The 20,566-nt window shown below is 37.1% G+C and overlaps 1 protein-coding gene across 1 annotated transcript in view; it reads right to left on the reverse strand.

The window, feature by feature from the left end:
* TFEC (transcription factor EC) overlaps positions 1-20,566 on the reverse strand; it is a 53,067-nt gene that overhangs the window by 24,674 nt on the left and 7,827 nt on the right. The gene's annotated exons all lie outside the window — the stretch shown is intronic.

Below are 20,566 nucleotides of genomic sequence, written 5' to 3' on the forward strand. Positions count from 1 at the left end.
CGAGATGCAGGGGTGGTTCAACATACGTAAATCTATAAATGTAATTCACCACATAAATAGAAGCAAAAACAAAAACCATATGATACTCTCATTAGATGCAGAAAAAGCATTTGACAAAATTCAACACCCTTTTATGATAAAAACGCTTAACAAAATAGGCATTGATGGAACCTACCTAAAAATGATACAAGCCATATATGACAAACCCACAGCCAACATCATAGTGAATGGGGAAAAACTGAAAGCACTCCCACTTAGAACTGGAACCAGACAGGGCTGCCCATTGTCTCCATTACTTTTCAACATAGTATTGGAAGTCCTTGCGAGAGCTATCAGGCAAGAGAGCAGAATCAAGGGAGTCCAAATAGGGAAGGAAGAGATCAAACTCTCACTTTTTGCTGATGATATGATGTTATATCTGGAAAACCCCCAGGATTCAACCAAGAGACTCCTGGAATTGATTAACGAATACAGCAAAGTCTCAGGCTACAAAATTAATATACACAAATCAGAGGCATTTATATATGCCAATAACAGTCAATCGGAAAACCAAATTAAAGACTCAATACCCTTCAAAATAGCAACAAAGAAAATAAAATATCTAGGTATATACCTAACTAAAGAGGTAAAGGACCTCTATAAGGAAAACTATGAAACACTGAGAAAAGAAATAGCAGAACTTGCAAATAGATGGAAAAATATACCATGCTCGTGGATCGGAAGAATCAACATTGTTAAAATGTCTATACTACCCAAAGTGATCTACAGATTCAATGCAATCCCTATTAAATTACCAACATCATTCTTTACAGACATAGAGAAAATAATTATACACTTTGTATGGAATCAAAGAAGACCCCGTATAGCAAAAGCAATTTTAAGCAACAAAAACAAAATGGGAGGTATTAATTTGCCAGACCTCAAACTATACTACAAGGCCGTGGTTCTTAAAACAGCCTGGTATTGGCACAAGTGCAGGGACACAGACCAGTGGAACACAACAGAAAATCCAAATATAGAACCATCCTCATATAGTCACCTAATTTTCGACAAAGCGGGAAAGAATATACTCTGGGGACAAGAATCCCTATTCAATAAATGGTGCTGGGAGAATTGGTTAGCCACTTGTAGAAGACTGAAACAGGACCCACAGCTTTCACCTCTCACAAAAATCAAATCACGGTGGATAACAGACTTAAACCTTAGGCGTGATACAATCAGAATTCTAGAAGAAAATGTAGGAAAGACTCTTACAGACATTGGCCTAGGCAGAGAATTTATGAAGAAGACCCCCAAGGCAATCACAGCAGCAACAAAAATAAATGAATGGGACATGATTAAATTAAAAAGCTTCTGCACAGCCAAAGAAACAGTCCAGAGAATAAACAGACCACCTACAGAATGGGAAAAAATTTTTGCATACTACACATCAGATAAAGGACTGATAACAAGAATCTATTTAGAACTCAGGAAAATCAGCAAGAAAAAATCAAGCAACCCTATCAAAAAGTGGGCAAAGGACATGAATAGAAATTTTTCAAAAGAAGATATAAAAATGGCTAACAAACATATGAAAAAGTGTTCAACATCTCTAATCATCAGGGAAATGCAAATCAAAACCACAATGAGATATCACTTAACCCCAGTGAGAATGGCCTTTATCAAAAAAACCCAAAACCACACATGTTGGCGTGGGTGTGGAGAGACAGGAACACTAATACACTGCTGGTGGGACTGCAAACTAGTGCAACCTCTGTGGAAAGCATTATGGAGGTATCTTAAACAGATTCAAGTAGACCTGCCATTTGACCCAGCAATCCCATTACTGGGCATATACCCAAAGGAAAAAAGGTCATTCTGTAACAAAGGCACGTGTACCCAAATGTTTATAGCAGCACAATTCACAATAGCAAAGATGTGGAAACAACCCAAATGCCCATCAATACATGATTGGATTAGTAAACTGTGGTATATGTATACCATGGAATACTACTCAGCTATAAGGAATGATGAAGATACAACATCTCTATGGTTCTCCTGGAGAGAGTTGGAACCCATTATATTAAGTGAAGTATCCCAAGAATGGAAAAACAAGCATCACATGTACTCACCAGAAAATTGGTTTCCTTGATCATCACCTAAATACAAATCTGGAAACGACACCAATTGGACATTAGACTGAGGTGGGGGGTGGGGGAGGGGATGGGGGTATGCCTACACAATGAGTGCATTGCGCACCGTTTGGGGAGTGGTAACATTTGAAGGTGCTGACTCGGGAAAGGGGGGGTGGGGAAAAAAATATGAAACTATTGTTTTTAACTTGCACTGTTCACTTAATAATTTATCATGAATATTTCCCATATTATTTCATATGATTGTACAAGAAATAATGTATACATTATGAGGACATACTGTATCTAACAAGATATACTGTTAGACTCTTTGATTCTGTAAAATAAAAAAAAAAAAAAAAAAAAAAAAAACCAAAAAAAAAAAAAAAAAAAAAAAAAAAACAGAATAGTAAAAAAAAAAAAAAAAAAAAAAACTCAAAATGCATCAAATATCTAAATTTAAGAAATAAAATTATAAAATTCTTAGCAGAAACCATAGGGTAAAAACTTCATGACACTGGATTTGGACATGATTTTGTGGATATAATATCAAGATCACAGTAAACAGAAGAAAAAATAAATAATTGGCCTTCATCAAAATGTGAAACTTTGTACAACAAAGGACACTATCAAGAGTGTGAAAAGACAATCCACAAATGGAAGAAGAAATTTGCAAATCATATATCTGTTAAGAGATTAATATATAGACCATATAAAAAATTTTAGAAAATAAAAACTTCAAATCAACAACAATAATGAAAAAATGAACAACCCAATTTCCAAAATGGGCAAAGACTTGAATAGACATTTCTCCAAAGAAGATACACAAACAGTGAATAAGCACATGAAAATATGCCCAACATCACTAGTCATTAGGGAAATGCACATCAAAACCACAACGTAATACCACTTCATACTCATTAGGATGACTACTATCCAAAGGAAAATAAGGAGGGTGAGTAGCAAATGTGGTGAAGATGTGGAGAAATCAGAACTCTGGTGTGTTGTTGGTAGGAATGTTAAATATTGTGGCCATTGTGGAAAACAGTGTGGTGGTTCCTCAAAAAGATAAACAGAATTAGCACATAGTCCAGCAATTCACTTCTAGAAATATACCCAAAAGAATTGAAAACACAGACTTAAACAGATCATTTCACCAATGTTCACATTAGCATTATTTATAATAGCCAAAGGGTGGAAACAACCCTAATGCCTATCAACAGATGAATGTATAAATAAAATGTGGTATATACCTATAATGGAATATTACTTGGCATGACAAAGGAATAATATTCTGATACATGCTACAACATGGGTGAACCCTGAAAAAATTATGCCAAATGAGATAAGCCGGACATAAAAGGATAAATATTGTAAAATTCCAGTTATATGAGGTACCTAGAACTTTTAAATTCACAGAGACAGAAAGTAAAATAAAGGTTACCAGCGGTAGGGAGAAATGGGGAGCTATTATTTCATGATTACAGAATTCCTGTTTGGGATGATGAAAAAGTTCAGGAAATAGATAGTGATGATGACCTCACAACATTGTGAAAGTACTTAATGCCACACTTATACACTTAAAAATGATTAGAATGGCAAATTTTATGTTATGTATATTTTACCTCAGTAACAAAAGATACTACTGACAACAATTTGCCAATGATTATGAATGTTTAGACAGAATTCAAAAATTTCTAGAAAAATATTGCTTAGTAGAACTGACTAAAGAAGTAATTAAGAGCTTGAACACTCTTATGATTACTGAAGAAATCAGAATAAACTTTAAACATATTTTACAAGGAAAATATCTAGACTAGATAGTTTTATGGGGAAAAGTGTCATATTTTCAAGAAATCTATCATGCCATTTTTGTAAAAATGATTCCAAACAATAGAGGCAAGAGGGAATATGTCCCCATTTACTGTCATCAAAAATCATACAAACACATTATGAAGAAGGAAAATTATAGGCCGATTTCACTCATGATTATAAATCTTAAGCAAAATATTATTAGCAATTTGAATCCAAGACATCATAAACAAGATAATTTGCCATAATCAAGTTGAGTTTCCCATAAGTATATTTTATGATTTTAAAAGAGAAAAAGACATCTATGACCATCCCAATAAATTTTAAAAAAACATGTAATAAAAGTTAATACCATTTATGGTAAAACTCTTAGTTTATTAGGAATAAAGGGATCTTCTATAGTTTGATAAATGTCTGAAGCTTTAGAGAAAATATAATTCTTATTGAGAAAACATTAGAATTACTCCCTTTGAGCTCATTCTTTTTGACATTTAAATTTGTATTTGAAATTCTCACCATGGTAATAAGGTAAAAGAAGAAAAGTGATATGTTTACATATCAAATATTCCTCTTTAAGTAGAATGTAGTATTAAGAGAAAACATGTAAATTACAAAATGTCACACACGGCATGATATCCTTTATATACACAAAGTTAAAAACAACTAAAAAATGGCCTCCTTAGCATATGGTCTCTTTTCTCTTCATATACTATATCTGATTGGTCACTCAGTTATGATATTTTTTTCCTTTAAATCATTTCTCAGTTTAAATTGTCTTCTCTATTCTCATACCTCAAGATCGTTGGGGCTCTATGTCTAAATTATACCCTTCCAATCACTGTCCCTTCATTCCTCTCAATTAACTCCCAATTGCTCCTCTCAAACAAACTCATATTTTAGAAATGCAACTTTCTGGTCTCTCCCTAAAATCTCTCCCTTTTAATTCATATTTTAAACCCAAATTCTTGTGTCTAGCTTTCAAAATTTCATTATATGGCCACACTTTCTCTATTCAACATTATTGCCCACTACTCTCAAGTTATGAAAGGTTTCTCATTACCACATATCCACATATTATGCCCACACTTCCAACAATAGATTTCAGACTCTAGTAGGAGAGAGAGGGTCGAGGAGGAAGATTGTTACCACAAGGAATCTGTGAATCTACATATGGGGAATATTTTTAAGGAGATAATAAAATACAAAAATTATCATAACTTATATACTAAGCCATAGGTTGTTTAGTATTCATTATATACCAGGTATTAAGCCAAGCATGTTTCATAATAATAATTTAAATAGCAATGTCTCAAGTAACCTTTATAAAAACTCTATGGGGTAAGTATTAGAAGTACCACTTTAAATGTAAATTAATTAAAGCTCTGAGAAATGTAGTAATTATCTCAAGATTATACAGCTTTATAAATAAATACATAGAGGGCTTGGATTCAAACCCAGTCCTGTCTGACAGAAAGGTTGGATTCTTAATTACCTTACCCCATTGTGAAAGCGCCCTTGCCTTTAACATTTTTAAGTGTTTTCAGTGCTCAAAAAGGATGGAAGGAATTGGATTATATTTTTCTCAATTTTACTCTTTGCCACTGCTATTTTCCGCACCTCAAATTTCCTCACCACTTCAATAAGCATGAAAATCCAATCTGCCCTCTAAGGCTCAACTTAGGGTAAGCTCTCTTCAACATTCTTCCTCAAACCAGCCTGGTTTTTCTCTTCACCCAAATACTCTAGGACTAATAAGCTTGTCATAACTTTTCTAATTTGATTTATATTATTGTTTTATCACTCTTAATTTTTACTCATTTAGCAAGAGAGAGGGCACCACAGCATATACTCATCATGTTCCTGAGAATGGATTAATGTAAATAAAATGCTGAGAATTTTTGGAAATATATGTGTATGTGCGTGTATGTGTGTGTGTGTGTGTGTGTGTGTGTGTGTGTATAAGCTTATTATAAATGCAAAAAGGACAGAAAATCTTATGTATAGTCACATATTATATTTCCAGATAATTTCTTAGTGTAGTTATAAAAAGGAAAAATATCCTAATTCTTATATGTGTGTGAGAGAAAGAGACATCATATATTTAGACTAAGTTTCAAGAGAACTTAAGGAAAATTTCTGAGTTGTTTGGATCCTCTATTTTGCTTTTTGTGGAGACATTCACTGTGAACCTAAAATGGTAAAAGAAGTGAGCATAAGACTATTAGAATAACCGTAGACATAAAAAAAGCTAAAGCAGGTATAAAGAGAATCACTGTAGGGCGCATACACTATACAATGTATGCACACATGAAAAACTAGTGTTTGAAAGATTATTGTCTTTCCTTTAGGGTGTTTATCCATTTACATGCCATAAACCAAATTTTCCTGGTTTTAGGACACACACCATTGATTATTTCCCTCTTAACTTAGTTTCTTTGCTAAAGCAGAGCTATGAGGTTTGAATGATAAACTTGGAACAGAGAAATCCCATTGTGTTATTAATTGTTATTATTTTTGTCCTATTATGAGTAAATAAAAGTAATGTGTTGAGCTGGAGTGGGAGATCCCTTGTCCTTCATTAGCTGGTTTATAAAAGGCAAGTAGAAAAGATAAATATAAAACAGAAAATGATAAATACTTTTACATCATACATTTTATATACACATAATCTATTTAGTGCTAAATTAATAAAAGCAATTATTAAGTTAAAAAAACTGCAACAAACAGTAGGAAATCCTCATCTTTTTGATAAAAAAGTCACAACAAAATATTAGTTCTGATAATTTTTTACTAAATAGACTATCATAATTTTTTTTCCTATAGTTGGGAACACTAAAAACAATCTTTTAAGTAAATAGACTTGGCAATACAGCAGATTACATTCTAAGTATTGTAAAGCTCAATTTCTACATACCTTGTTTTATTGACTATAAGTCTATAAAGTTTAAATTCAGTAGTTAAGATGGTTTCATCTCCAAACACTGAAAGAATTCCAAAATGTACTTGCTCACCAGTTTTAACTTTGAAGTGTCTATAACCTTCACAATAGTAATGGTTTTCTCTTTCTCCTTCATCATTCTCTTTTCCTTAAACTTGGAAACAAAAAGCAGGAAAACTACACAGAAACTTCTGTACTAAGGTGAACTTTGGTTCTTCTTTGGACTTTAAGACTAATCTGGTCTAGATTGTGATTGACAGAAGCTTGTTCATTGATGTTATGCAGTCCTTTCAAGTTCCAACCAAGCACAAGGGGTTGTTAATATTTACTCATTCCTCGTCTCTGAAATGGTCTTGAACTATAACAGTTTACTTAGATTTTCAAATGCCACCAGCATTTACAGACACCTGATTGAAAAATACCTATATATGTTGAAAGAAATGAGTTACTAGGAACAACCATGTCTCTGAAACAAAGGGGTGAAACTAAGACCAATGGGTGGAAATTATAGATAGACAGATCTAAACTCAGAGGCTAAAGAATCATTCAGCTGGAGTGTGGCAGAGGATCAGATCAGTTTCAGGTCCTTTCAGATCCTTTGATTCTACAGTTGTATGAAGTGGCTGCTTTCTTGAGACTACTAGCACAGCAGAGCGGGTAGGATCATTGCACTGGTTCCATACGGGACTGAATTAAAGCCTCTGTTCTGCCATTCATTAACTGTATGAACTTGGGCGAGTTACTGAACTTCTCTAAGACTCTTTCCTCGTTTGTAAAATGATAATAGGTAACTCTAGTCCCAATTTCGTACGCTTGCTGTGAATATTAAATGCAATTTTTCACAAAAAGTATTTTGCACCATCCTTGCCACCTAGTTTAAGTATCCAATACGTGGTAGTTATTATTATTTTTGTCTTTATCCTTATTGCTGCTGCTTTTTATCCATTAAAAATATTCCTAAATAGGAATTATAATGGGAAAAATTACTTTCAATACTATGTGAGAATTTTAGGGTAATGTATTTAATATGCATTTGTTGAGCATCTGTGATATGTTAGGCACTCTGATGGGTACTAAGAATAAAATAATGAATAGGTCACTGTTCTAGGCTCCAGGGACACAGCACTGAAAAAAACAGTGATAAAATCCCTGTCTTCAAGGAGTATAAATTCTAGGGGTGAAAGAACACAATACATAGGTTAGCACAATAATAAATAATTTTTGCTATTCTACTTATAAGTGTCAGAGGATATATAAAATAAAATATTGATTTGGGGGGTCAGGGCATGGGGTGTTTTAGCTAGGGTAATTTGGAAAGCCTCTCTGACAAGGTGACAAAGATGCAAAGATCTGGGACAAAGGCATTCTAAACAAAGAAAAGGAAGTTTCATGGTTCTAAGATTATAATAGGCTTGTCATGTTCAAGCAGCAGGAAGAACACTATTGAGTCCCGGCCCTAAGGTCAAAAGGAAGTGCTGGCTGTGATAAGGTGTCTGGATTATATTCTGAGTATTTCAGGAAATTAATAAAACATTAAGCAGGGAGAAACAGGATCTGTTTATTGCTTTAGGAAGATTATTCTAGCTGCTCTGTGAAGAACAGCTGTAAGGGAGCAAAAAGTAGCAGGGAAGCTAAGTCAGAGTCTGTGGCTGTAGCAGGAGATGATGGAACATGATGATGGTGAGAAGCAGTGAGATTCTGGAAATTTTGCATGTGGATGACAAGAATATCCTGATAGATGTGGGTGTGGAAGCAAGAGAGAGAAGAGCAAAAATGACGTCCTTTTTTTTGGTTTCACATCAACCAAAAGCAGATTTTTTGAGGGGAGAGCTTTTTTTCAGCCATGTTAGGTTTAACATGTCTGTTAGAACCACAAAACATATCAAGTAAGCAGTAGGATACAATGAGTCTGGCAAGAGGGGCAATACCTAGGCTGGAGATGGGTTGAGATCACCTATGGGGTGTGTACAGATATGTGAGAAAAGAGGGCTGAAGACTGAGCCTTGGCACACTTCAGCACTTAGACATCTGTTAGAGGAGAAAGAACCAATAAAATGTGTAGAAGACAAGAGAATATGGTGCCACAGAATCCCAGAGAGTACTTCAAGAATACAGAAGTCGTCAACCATGTCAAATGCTACAGAGAAGCCAAGTTAAGTAAGAATGAAAAATTTGTTATTGGCTTTTGCATCGATTGGTTTTAAAAACCCTTTTAGAATTGTGAGGACAAAAACTCTATTGGAGAAGAGAGACTAAGAGGTGAGGAAGTGGAGGCAGGAAGAAAATAGAGGCAATGAGCTTTTTGTGTAGAGGAGTCATGAAATAGCATGGTAGCCAGAAAGCAAATGAGTTCAAAGGCAGATGTTTGGTTTGGTTTGTTTTTAATGGGTGTTATTAAATACTAGTGTAATGCTGATGTTTATAATCCAATAGATCAGCATATACTGATGATCTAAGAGGAGGAGCTATTTAGAGTAAGTCCTAAAGTTAAGTCCTTGGAAGAGTAAGAATGTGTGCGATCCTGGACACAAGTGGAAGCTAGGGCTGACTTTAGATTATGTGCTAGGAAGATTATTCTATTAATAGAAGGGATAGCATAAAAACAAAAAGAGATGCAGATGGTCTAATATTAATAGAACTGGCAATGCAAAGTCAATGAGTAAGTTTTAATCTGATTGCATACATTTTCTCTCTGAAACATGTCATGACAGGGAAATCCTCTGAAAAGTGGAGAATGGATCTTGGAGACTTGTGGAGTGATGAGAGGGTATTAAATAGTTGTCTCAATTAATGGGAATTTTACCAGGAAATAGCAGTAGTACTGTCTGTCAGTGGTAATTGCCCCTGTGAAATTTTGACGCTATATTTGGAGTAAGTACCACGAGAAGTGTGATAAAATTCTGTCCATTCATCTGCTCAGGTTAAGATGTAGCATAAGATAAGAGATTGTTTTAATGAGGATTGGGGTTTGGCCAGGAAAGTAAAATGAAGGAAAATGGGAACTTGTTAAGAGTATTTGCAAGAGAATTGGTTATTGTACTGAACCAAGGACTCTAGACAGATTAAGGATGAAATTTTTAAAATGCTGTGAGTGGGAAGTAGTAGTTATTGAAAACAGTCCATTGATTTTGGAGTCTCATCAAGCTTGAATAATAACGAAACTAAACCACTAGAGTAAGTGCACTGAAAAAATAGAATACGATGGTCAAAAGTGTGGAATAAAAATGTAAAGGATACAGAGAAATTGGTCATAACAAGATCTAAGATATGACCCTGCAAGGGGATGGTTGAAAGGGGGAGGAGAAGAATACCATTGATGCTAACGAGCTGGAGACACTGAGAGGCTAAAGTGTCGAGAGCATGGCTGACTTGGGTGGACGTTTCCTGCACTTTGGCTCTTTGCAGTCCAGTCTGTGCAGTTGTTGCAGTAAGAACTGATTGACAGTTGGGTAACTTTCCCGACCAAATAGAAATTGAGGGGCAACTTTGGCTTAATTATTCAGATTCTAGTGACTCATTACTCACCATTATTGCTGGATCAAAAATACCTGGGTTAAACTGATCTGTAAACACCTTGAAGCTTTGCATTCAACCTGATTAATCTGAGGAACCACCACAAGTAGCCCAGGCTTCCCCTCAGCAACTTCCAAGTTTCCCACCAGCAGAAATTATAACATAATTTTCTACAAAATATATGCAAATATTTAGAAAATCTCTGTCACATCGTAGGTGAATTCTTAATGATTATTGTTATTGATAACTATCCTCATTTTTGAAGCTTACCAGGATGGACATCTGTTGATTTAGCCTGACTAGAATCTGCTCACATTTATTTTGGTAACAACTCCTGTTTTCTTTGATCTCTCTTTGAGTCTAGATAATTTGTTGGGGGACACTGCTCAATACACAGCTCTAGGGTGGGCCTAAGATCCAGAGAAACTAGCTTAGAGATGGAGATGTGACAAAAGTTACTCCAAAAGCGATTAACGGGGACGAAGCGGTAAAAAGAAGGTCTCCTTCTCTTAGATTGCCCACCCTGACTGAATGTATTCATTAGAATGCATGTGTTTGTGAGAATCTGAAAATCCTGACATAACTAGCTTATAAAATAAAGGGAAAAAATTACATGATGTGAAATCCATAAGCAAATAATTCTCTAGGGACCTATAAGCAGAATATCTCCCAATTCTTTGTATCTCTTTGTTTCTTTTGTTTCTCCTCAGTTTATCTACCCTTTGACAAGAAAACGGCTACAGCAGCTCCATAAGTCACATTGTCCTGTAACATCTTGAACAGGCAAAAACCTTCTCTTTCTTGAAACTACTTTATAGATTGAAGAACACTTTGTGGCAGGTCTCAGTGATCTGCTCAATATGCCAGAATTGTAGCACAAGCCCATTCTTAAAACAATTTCTGGCAAGGGAAATGAGGCCAACAGAATTGGTTTAAATTAATCAGAAACTTCCTCTTTCTTGCGAAGGAGTGGATGTCTGAAAAAATCTAGGTTAGCAAGAAAAAAGCGTATGCGTGGCTGGGAATAGGCTATGACAATGTCTGTTCAACAGCTGAGAATAAAGCTAGCACAGAAGAAAACAGAGGCAAATTTACAAAGGGATGCCCACATACAATATTACTTAGGGATTTTTAGATGGCATGAACCAATAAATTCCTTTCATGCTTAAACCCCATACGAGTCAGGTTATACCACCTGCAACCAAAAGTTCACTAGTTAATATACTTACTCAAAGCATTCCTCTGACTCTAACATGTCTTTTCTTTTATCTACATAAACTATAAAAATCCTTCAGTGTTTTCTGCCTTTATTCTACCAGCTATTCTTATACATTTCCTTTTTTTTTATCACTTCTTGACTTACATAGTTCTCTTAACTTGCTACTTTTCTGCTTTCACATCTATCTCTCAAAATCTTAACTAGTAGCACTTCATAACTATATTTCAAATATCATCTCTTCCCAAAGCATTTCCAAAAATTCTCACTTTAGCATGATTTCTCCTTCATTCGAGCTGCAGAGCAACTCTCTGACTAGCATTTAAAACATACACGTGTAGTCTACTAAGATATCAATTAAAAATAGCCGCAAAGATCAATATTTTTAATTATTCCCATAATGCAGAAATACCAAAGCAAAGGTTAAGTGACTCATGCAATGCCTAGATTAGAACCTGTGTTTGACACAGATCCACATTCTTTCTGTCCTTGCCTCTCAGGTGCAACTCATCGTGCTGCCCCATTACAATGTCTACTCTTGACATGGGAAGTGTTGTCTACCTTACCTTGTAGTTTCGTATTGTGCGAGTATTATGCTTTGCATATAATAGTGTGTAATAAATATTTGGTTAATTGAATTTCTTGGTTTTATATGTGGATCTAGAATTTTCAATGATCATTGTCCACGAGCAGATTTCCTTATATAAATACAGATAGGCCAGTACTGTCTATTTTTTTTAAAAGTACATTCCGTGTATCAAAAGCAAATTCATGATAGTCATTACCACCAATTTTTACTGAGTAGTCCATTTTACATGGCCTCTACAAAACAAGTAGATAATTTGACAAAGAGAATATTTCAGTATATAATTTCAGTGGAGTAAGTCCATGTACAAGGAAGAGAAGATTACAGGAAATTAATATTATTTCCTCAAACCCACAAGTTTCTTACTGGTTAAGAAAATAGCATCCTCATGCTGTGAAATTAGACAGGGAGAAATTAGCATTAAGAACATATTTATCTAGAGAATTAGTCAGCTTTCATATAACTATGCTACTTGGAATCTAAAGAGAGACAAGGTAGAAAGAGTTGTCACTCCATCCTAAAAAAGAAAAAGAAAAACAAAGCCTGCAATCAAAACCAGATTTTAAACCTCATCCAGTATGTGGCAGGTAATATTAGTTGCTCTATGTGAGGTCCTGCATGCCAGAGAAAAAGAGGAAAGAGATACATCTTTCATTAAACAGTCTATTTAAGAATTAATAAAGAAAAAAAGGATGCTTTCACGAATTTTTTTCTTAAGGCCCTAAATTTAAAACATCCATCATCTCACATAGCCCAGCCCCTTGACTTACTGATGAACAGTTCCCAATACTCAATATAGTCATAATTTACTTTCTTAAAATGAAATGTTTAAAGTAATCATTCAATTACAATTTTCATATTATTTTTTCTCATGTTTTCTAAATGCCCATAAACCATAAAAAAACAGGCCAACAATCATACTTCAAGATATATCAAAAGAACTTACCGACCCTTTACATATGACATTTTTTGTTATTCATAAATGAACAATCAGAAGGCAATGGCAGTCAAATGGAAGACATTATCTTTTCATTGAATATTATTCCAGGTATTTGTACCGATTTCAACACAGAACTCTTTCCATATGCTTTAAAGTAGGGTGAGGTCTGTTCTACCCCTTTACAATACAACTTTAACCTCTGTTTATTGGCTTAGAAGTAAATTTATATTTATAATTGCTGCAATCTTTTTCTTTCCTCTAAAAAGATATAGAGCCTCTGAATCTGATAGTTATTAGTCCTGGTAAATAGTCAAAATTTAGTCATGACTTTATGAAGGTATTCATATATGCTGTGCTTCAAAAAGAAAATCTGAAGATTAAATCACTCATAGAAAATGCTATAGCAGATTAGAAATATAATTAGAAGGAAGATGGCGGAGTCGCGGTGACTGCTTGGATCTGCGCTCCGGCGACGAACCGTGGATCCGGACCTGCCACAACGCTAGAGGACCGCTCCCACACAGGAACAGCGGTGTGAATCCACGGAGAATCAGCGTGGGACAAACAGAGCAAGTGAGGTCTGAGGTGAACAGAAATTAAGATCGCGGAACTCTGCGGAAGGCGCGGAACAGACAGTAGCCAGCGGAGCGCAGGCGGCTGCGCCCGCCCCCAGGTGGGGCGGGGGCAGTCTTTAGGAAAAGCGGCTTGCGCTCCTCACTGACCTCCACCCCCAATTGCTTGGAGACCCCCTCGCAAGCCAGAGCAGAATCTCCGAGCGAGACGTAGGGCATTGCAGACAGGAGGCTTTTTCGGGAGAATAGCTTGGAACCTGGGAAGTCTCGGCTGAGACAGTCCTTAGCGAGAAGGGACGGACCTGTGCCAGGGGGGAGGGGCACGATCAATCCCCGATCAGCGAATTGCGCTGTACCTCTGCGCTACTTTTGTCGGTGGTTCTTCAGCCGGTGGCCCCCGGCGGCTTTGCCCGCCAAACCCCCCCGGCAGCGGCGGTCCCTGGTCTCTGCCTGCCGGGGAGCCGGTCCCCCTCCGACCCCGGAGCGCTGCGGGCGCCATCTTGAAAGCAAAGTCGGAACCGCTCGGGAGCCATAAGGTGCCCAGCAGCTCTCTCTCCCCGGCGCCCCCCGCTGGTCTCTGGGCCCGCGCCATCTCCGCCGGCGGCACTCGGTGTGAAGGGGCGGAGCTGCGCTAAGACTTAAAATAAACACTGAGTTGCCGCTCCGGAACCAACGGAGCGGGCGTGAAGGGGCGGAGCTGCGCTAAGACGTAAAATAAACACTGAGTTGCCGCTCCGGAACCAACGGAGCCGGCGTGAAGGGGCGGAGCTGCGCTAAGGCGCAAAAACACGATCATTGAGCTGCTGAACTGTATACTTCACAATTGTGTATCCCTTCGTTTAGCGATGCGCTGTAGTGATGTGTAGCTCTGTTTTTGTTCTTTTGTGTTTGTGTTTTCGCTGTTTCTGGGTTAGGTCTCTTTGTGTTATTTGTTAGTTTAGTTTTTGTTTTTGTCTTTGTTTTTTTTTTTATTTTTTATTTTATTTTTTTTTTATTTTTATTTTTTTTTTATTATTTTATTTTTTTTTCTTTCTTTTTTTCCTCTTCTCTTCTCCTTTTCTTTTCTCTTTCCTTTTCTTCTCCTTCTGTTCTTTCTTTTCACTTTTTTTTTTTTCTTTTCTTTTCTTTTCTTTTTTCTTTTTCCTTATTTCTTCTCTCTTTTTGCCTTCTAACTGGGAACCCACGCTGAGCTTGGGAACGGGCCAGGCCCCTGGCTCTGGTACATACCGGAACCTGAGTAGTCACTCCCAACGCCGGCGATCTACGGGCGCGCAATAGCCATCTTGGGGCCCACAGCCAAGTCACTGCGGAGCAATAGGGTGCCAAGAGGCTCCCTGGACGGCCCCCTCCCCAGGTCCACAGACCTTATATAGGGTCCCCACCCACGTCTAAACATTGACTACTTCTCCAGAAGCGAGAGTGTGGAGCCTGGTCCCTGGGGACATTGGGCCAAGGCAGACTTTTGCCTGTGGGAGTTGCGGCAAATGGGGCGCTGAGCGAGCGAGGGCACCATCCACTCCCCACAACTAGTATTTTTCCTGCAGATAGAGACAGAAACCACCCCTATAGAGGAAGAACCAAAGGGAAACAAACAAACAAAGAGAATTTTGGCCCACTACTAGTGTGGACCCTGCCTGCCCTCTGAAAGACTACAACACAGTGTCCTAACTCACCAAAGCAGTCTTGGATCACTCCAATCCTCTAGGATTGGACCCATCAGAAGCAGTCCCCCAACTGAAATAGAAAAATTTCTAAACAATTCACAACAGTCTTCCCCTCTTGCCAAAGGAAGCAATATACCTAGACTACTCCACAGCCTAAGAATAGAGCACAGAGAGTGCTGTTAACCAGACTAAATCTATAAGTAAAGATCCAACGATTAAGCTAGATGGGAAGGGCCCAGCGAAAAAACACAGGAAGCACAAAGAATCAAACAGAAAGCTCACCCCCAAAGAGAAATACCGGCTCTCAACCATTTGACACAAACCAGACTCAAAACACCAACATGTCACAGGAAGAATTCCAATTATGGATCATAAACAAGCTAAATAATATACAAGAATCAATGGACAGACAACACAAGGAAAATGCAAAAAAAATTCAGGATTTGGAGGAAAAATTCACTAAAGAAATTGAAATATTGAAGAAAAACCAAACTGAACTCCTAGAAATGAAGAATTCACTCAGAGAGCTACAAAACACTGTGGAAAGTCTCAAAAGCAGGGTAGATCAAACAGAGGAAAGAATTTCAGAAATTGAAGATAACTCCTTTCAACTAAATAAGTCAGTCACAGAGATAGATCAAAAAAGTAAGAGAAATGATCTGAGTCTTCAAGAAATGTGGGATTATGTGAAGAAACCTAACTTGAGAGTTATTGGCATCCCTGAGGGTGAAGAAGACAATAAGCAAGGGTTGGACAAGCTATTTGAAGACATAATCGAGGAAAATTTTCCAGGCCTTGCCAATACTCTAGACATACAGATTCAAGAAGCTCAAAGGACCCCTGGGAGATTCATAGCAAATAGGAAAACACCACGCCACGTAGTCATCAGGCTGACCAAAATATCCACTAAAGAGTCCCTTCTCCGAGCTGTAAGGAGAAAGAAACAGGTAACTTACAAAGGAAAACCCATCAGAATTACGCCAGATTTCTCAGCTGAAACCTTACAAGCAAGAAGAGGTTGGGGCCCCATTTTCACGCTTCTGAAACAGAATAATGCCCAGCCTAGAATCTTGTACCCAGCTAAGCTAAGTTTTCTATACGAAGGAGAAATCAAGACATTCTCAGATAAACAAAGGTTGAGGGAATTCACCAAGACAAGACCAGCCCTGCAAGAAGTACTCAAAAGAGAGTTACACACGGACCAGCACAAGAAAGATCCACGAATGTAAAACTACTCAAGAGCTAAAGATCAAATTCCAGATACCACAATGGCTCAGGAGAGAAAACATTGCAATGAAGTTCTACCCAACAAGCTGAACAAAAAACCGTCTCACTTATCAGTTTTCTCAATAAATGTGAATGGCTTGAATTCCCCGCTCAAGAGACATAGACTGTCCCAATGGATAAAAAAGCACAAGCCAAGTATCTGCTGTCTCCAAGAAACCCACCTAACGAGCAAAGATGCATTTAGACTGAAAGTAAAAGGATGGAAATCGGTATTTCAAGCAAACGGTAACGAAAAGAAAGCTGGTGTGGCAATCTTAATTTCCAATAACTTAGCTTTCAAACCAACAAAAATAATAAAAGACAAAAATGGCTACTACATACTGGTCAAGGGCACAATTCAACAAGAAGCCATGACTATACTCAATATATATGCACCCAACCTAGGTGCACCTAGATTCATAAAGCAAACCCTACTAGATCTGAACCAGATGATAGATAATAATACTGTAATAGCTGGAGACTTTAACACCCCACTGACAGTACAGGACAGATCCTCTAAACAGAAAATAAACAAAGACATAATGGACCTAAATAGAATGCTAGAACAAATGGGCATGGCTGACATCTATAGGACATTCTACCCAAAGTCCACAGAATATACATTCTTCTCATCAGCTCACGGGACATTCTCTAAGATTGACCATGTCCTAGGACATAAATCATGTCTTCAAAAATTCAAAAAAATAGAAATTATACCATGCATCTTCTCAGATCACAGCGGAATAAAAGTAACAATGATCACAAACAGAAACCCTCACTCTTACTCAAAGTCATGGAAGCTAAATAACCTTCTCCTGAATAATTATTCTATAAAAGAAGAAATCAAGATGGAAATCAAAAATTTCTTTGAATTAAATGACAATGGAGATACAACTTATCAAAATCTATGGGATGCAGCTAAAGCAGTCCTGAGAGGAAAATTCATATCCATAAATGCCTATATCAAAAAGACAGAAAACATGCAAATAGACAACCTAACGAATAGACTCAAAGAGCTGGAGAAAGAAGAACAGAACGATCCCAAACCCAGCAGAAGGCGAGAAATTACTAAGATCAAATCAGAACTAAATGAAAAGGACAACAAAGAAACTATAAGGGAAATTAATAAAACAAAAAGTTGGTTCTTTGAAAAGATAAACAAAATAGACACACCTCTGGCTAGACTAACCAAGAGCACAAAAGTAAAATCTCTAATAACCTCCATTAGGAACATGAAAGGAGAAATCACAACCGATGCTACAGAGATACAAGATATCATCTATGAATTCTACAAAAATCTTTATGCACACAAACTGGAGAACGTGGAGGAAATGGACAAATTTTTAGAGACACATAGTCTTCCCAGGCTCAACCAGGAAGAAATAGAGTACCTGAACAGACCAATATCAAGAACTGAAATCGAAACAGCAATAAAAAACCTTCCCAAAAAGAAAAGCCCTGGTCCAGATGGGTTCACACCTGAATTTTACCATACATACAAAGAAGAACTGGTGCCCATCCTACATAAACTATTCTCCAATATTGAGAAGGATGGAGTTCTCCCCAACACGTTCTACCAAGCCAATATAACATTAATACCAAAGCCTGGAAAGGACTCAACAAAAATAGAGAACTACAGACCAATTTCCCTCATGAATATAGATGCAAAAATTTTCAATAAAATACTAGCAAATCGAATCCAAGTACTTATCAAAAAAGTAATCCACCACGACCAAGTGGGCTTCATCCCCGAGATGCAGGGGTGGTTCAACATACGTAAATCTATAAATGTAATTCACCACATAAATAGAAGCAAAAACAAAAATCATATGATACTCTCATTAGATGCAGAAAAAGCATTTGACAAAATTCAACACCCTTTTATGATAAAAACGCTTAACAAAATAGGCATTGATGGAACCTACCTAAAAATGATACAAGCCATATATGACAAACCCACAGCCAACATCATACTGAATGGGGAAAAACTGAAAGCACTCCCACTTAGAACTGGAACCAGACAGGGCTGCCCATTGTCTCCATTACTTTTCAACATAGTATTGGAAGTCCTTGCGAGAGCTATCAGGCAAGAGAGCAAAATCAAGGGAGTCCAAATAGGGAAGGAAGAGATCAAACTCTCACTTTTTGCTGATGATATGATGTTATATCTGGAAAACCCCCAGGATTCAACCAAGAGACTCCTGGAATTGATTAACGAATACAGCAAAGTCTCAGGCTACAAAATTAATATACACAAATCAGAGGCATTTATATATGCCAATAACAGTCAATCGGAAAACCAAATTAAAGACTCAATACCCTTCAAAATAGCAACAAAGAAAATAAAATATCTAGGTATATATCTAACTAAAGAGGTAAAGGACCTCTATAAGGAAAACTATGAAACACTGAGAAAAGAAATAGCAGAACTTGCAAATAGATGGAAAAATATACCATGCTCGTGGATCGGAAGAATCAACATTGTTAAAATGTCTATACTACCCAAAGTGATCTACAAATTCAATGCAATCCCTATTAAATTACCAACATCATTCTTTACAGACATAGAGAAAATAATTATACACTTTGTATGGAATCAAAGAAGACCCCGTATAGCAAAAGCAATTTTAAGCAATAAAAACAAAATGGGAGGTATTAATTTGCCAGACCTCAAACTATACTACAAGGCCGTGGTTCTTAAAACAGCCTGGTATTGGCACAAGTGCAGGGACACAGACCAGTGGAACACAACAGAAAATCCAAATATAGAACCATCCTCATATAGTCACCTAATTTTTGACAAAGCGGGAAAAAATATACTCCGGGGACAAGAATCCCTATTCAACAAATGGTGCTGGGAGAATTGGTTAGCCACCTGTAGAAGACTGAAACAGGACCCACAGCTTTCACCTCTCACAAAAATCAAATCACGGTGGATAACAGACTTAAACCTTAGGCGTGATACAATCAGAATTCTAGAAGAAAATGTAGGAAAGACTCTTACAGACATTGGCCTAGGCAGAGAATTTATGAAGAAGACCCCCAAGGCAATCACAGCAGCAACAAAAATAAATGAATGGGACATGATTAAACTAAAAAGCTTCTGCACAGCCAAAGAAACAGTCCAGAGAATAAACAGATCACCTACAGAATGGGAAAAAATTTTTGCATACTACACATCAGATAAAGGACTGATAACAAGAATCTATTTAGAACTCAGGAAAATCAGCAAGAAAAAATCAAGCAACCATATCAAAAAGTGGGCAAAGGACATGAATAGAAATTTTTCAAAAGAAGATATAAAAATGGCTAACAAACATATGAAAAAGTGTTCAACATCTCTAATCATCAGGGAAATGCAAATCAAAACCACAATGAGATATCACTTAACCCCAGTGAGAATGGCCTTTATCAAAAAAACCCAAAACAACACATGTTGGCGTGGGTGTGGAGAGACAGGAACACTAATACACTGCTGGTGGGACTGCAAACTAGTGCAACCCCTGTGGAAAGCATTATGGAGGTATCTTAAACAGATTCAAGTAGACCTGCCATTTGACCCAGCAATCCCATTACTGGGCATATACCCAAAGGAAAAAAGGTCATTCTATAACAAAGGCACGTGTACCCAAATGTTTATAGCAGCACAATTCACAATAGCAAAGATGTGGAAACAACCCAAATGCCCATCAATACATGATTGGATTAGTAAGCTGTGGTATATGTATACCATGGAATATTACTCAGCTATAAGGAATGATGAAGATACGACATCTCTATGGTTCTCCTGGAGAGAGTTGGAACCCATTATATTAAGTGAAGTATCCCAAGAATGGAAAAACAAGCATCACATGTACTCACCAGAAAATTGGTTTCCCTGATCATCACCTAAATACAAATCTGGGAATGACACCAATTGGACATCAGACTGAGGTGGGGGGTGGGGGA

The sequence above is a fragment of the Eulemur rufifrons genome, chromosome 29 (genome assembly GCF_041146395.1).
Source record: "Eulemur rufifrons isolate Redbay chromosome 29, OSU_ERuf_1, whole genome shotgun sequence".
Taxonomy (NCBI): domain Eukaryota; kingdom Metazoa; phylum Chordata; class Mammalia; order Primates; family Lemuridae; genus Eulemur; species Eulemur rufifrons.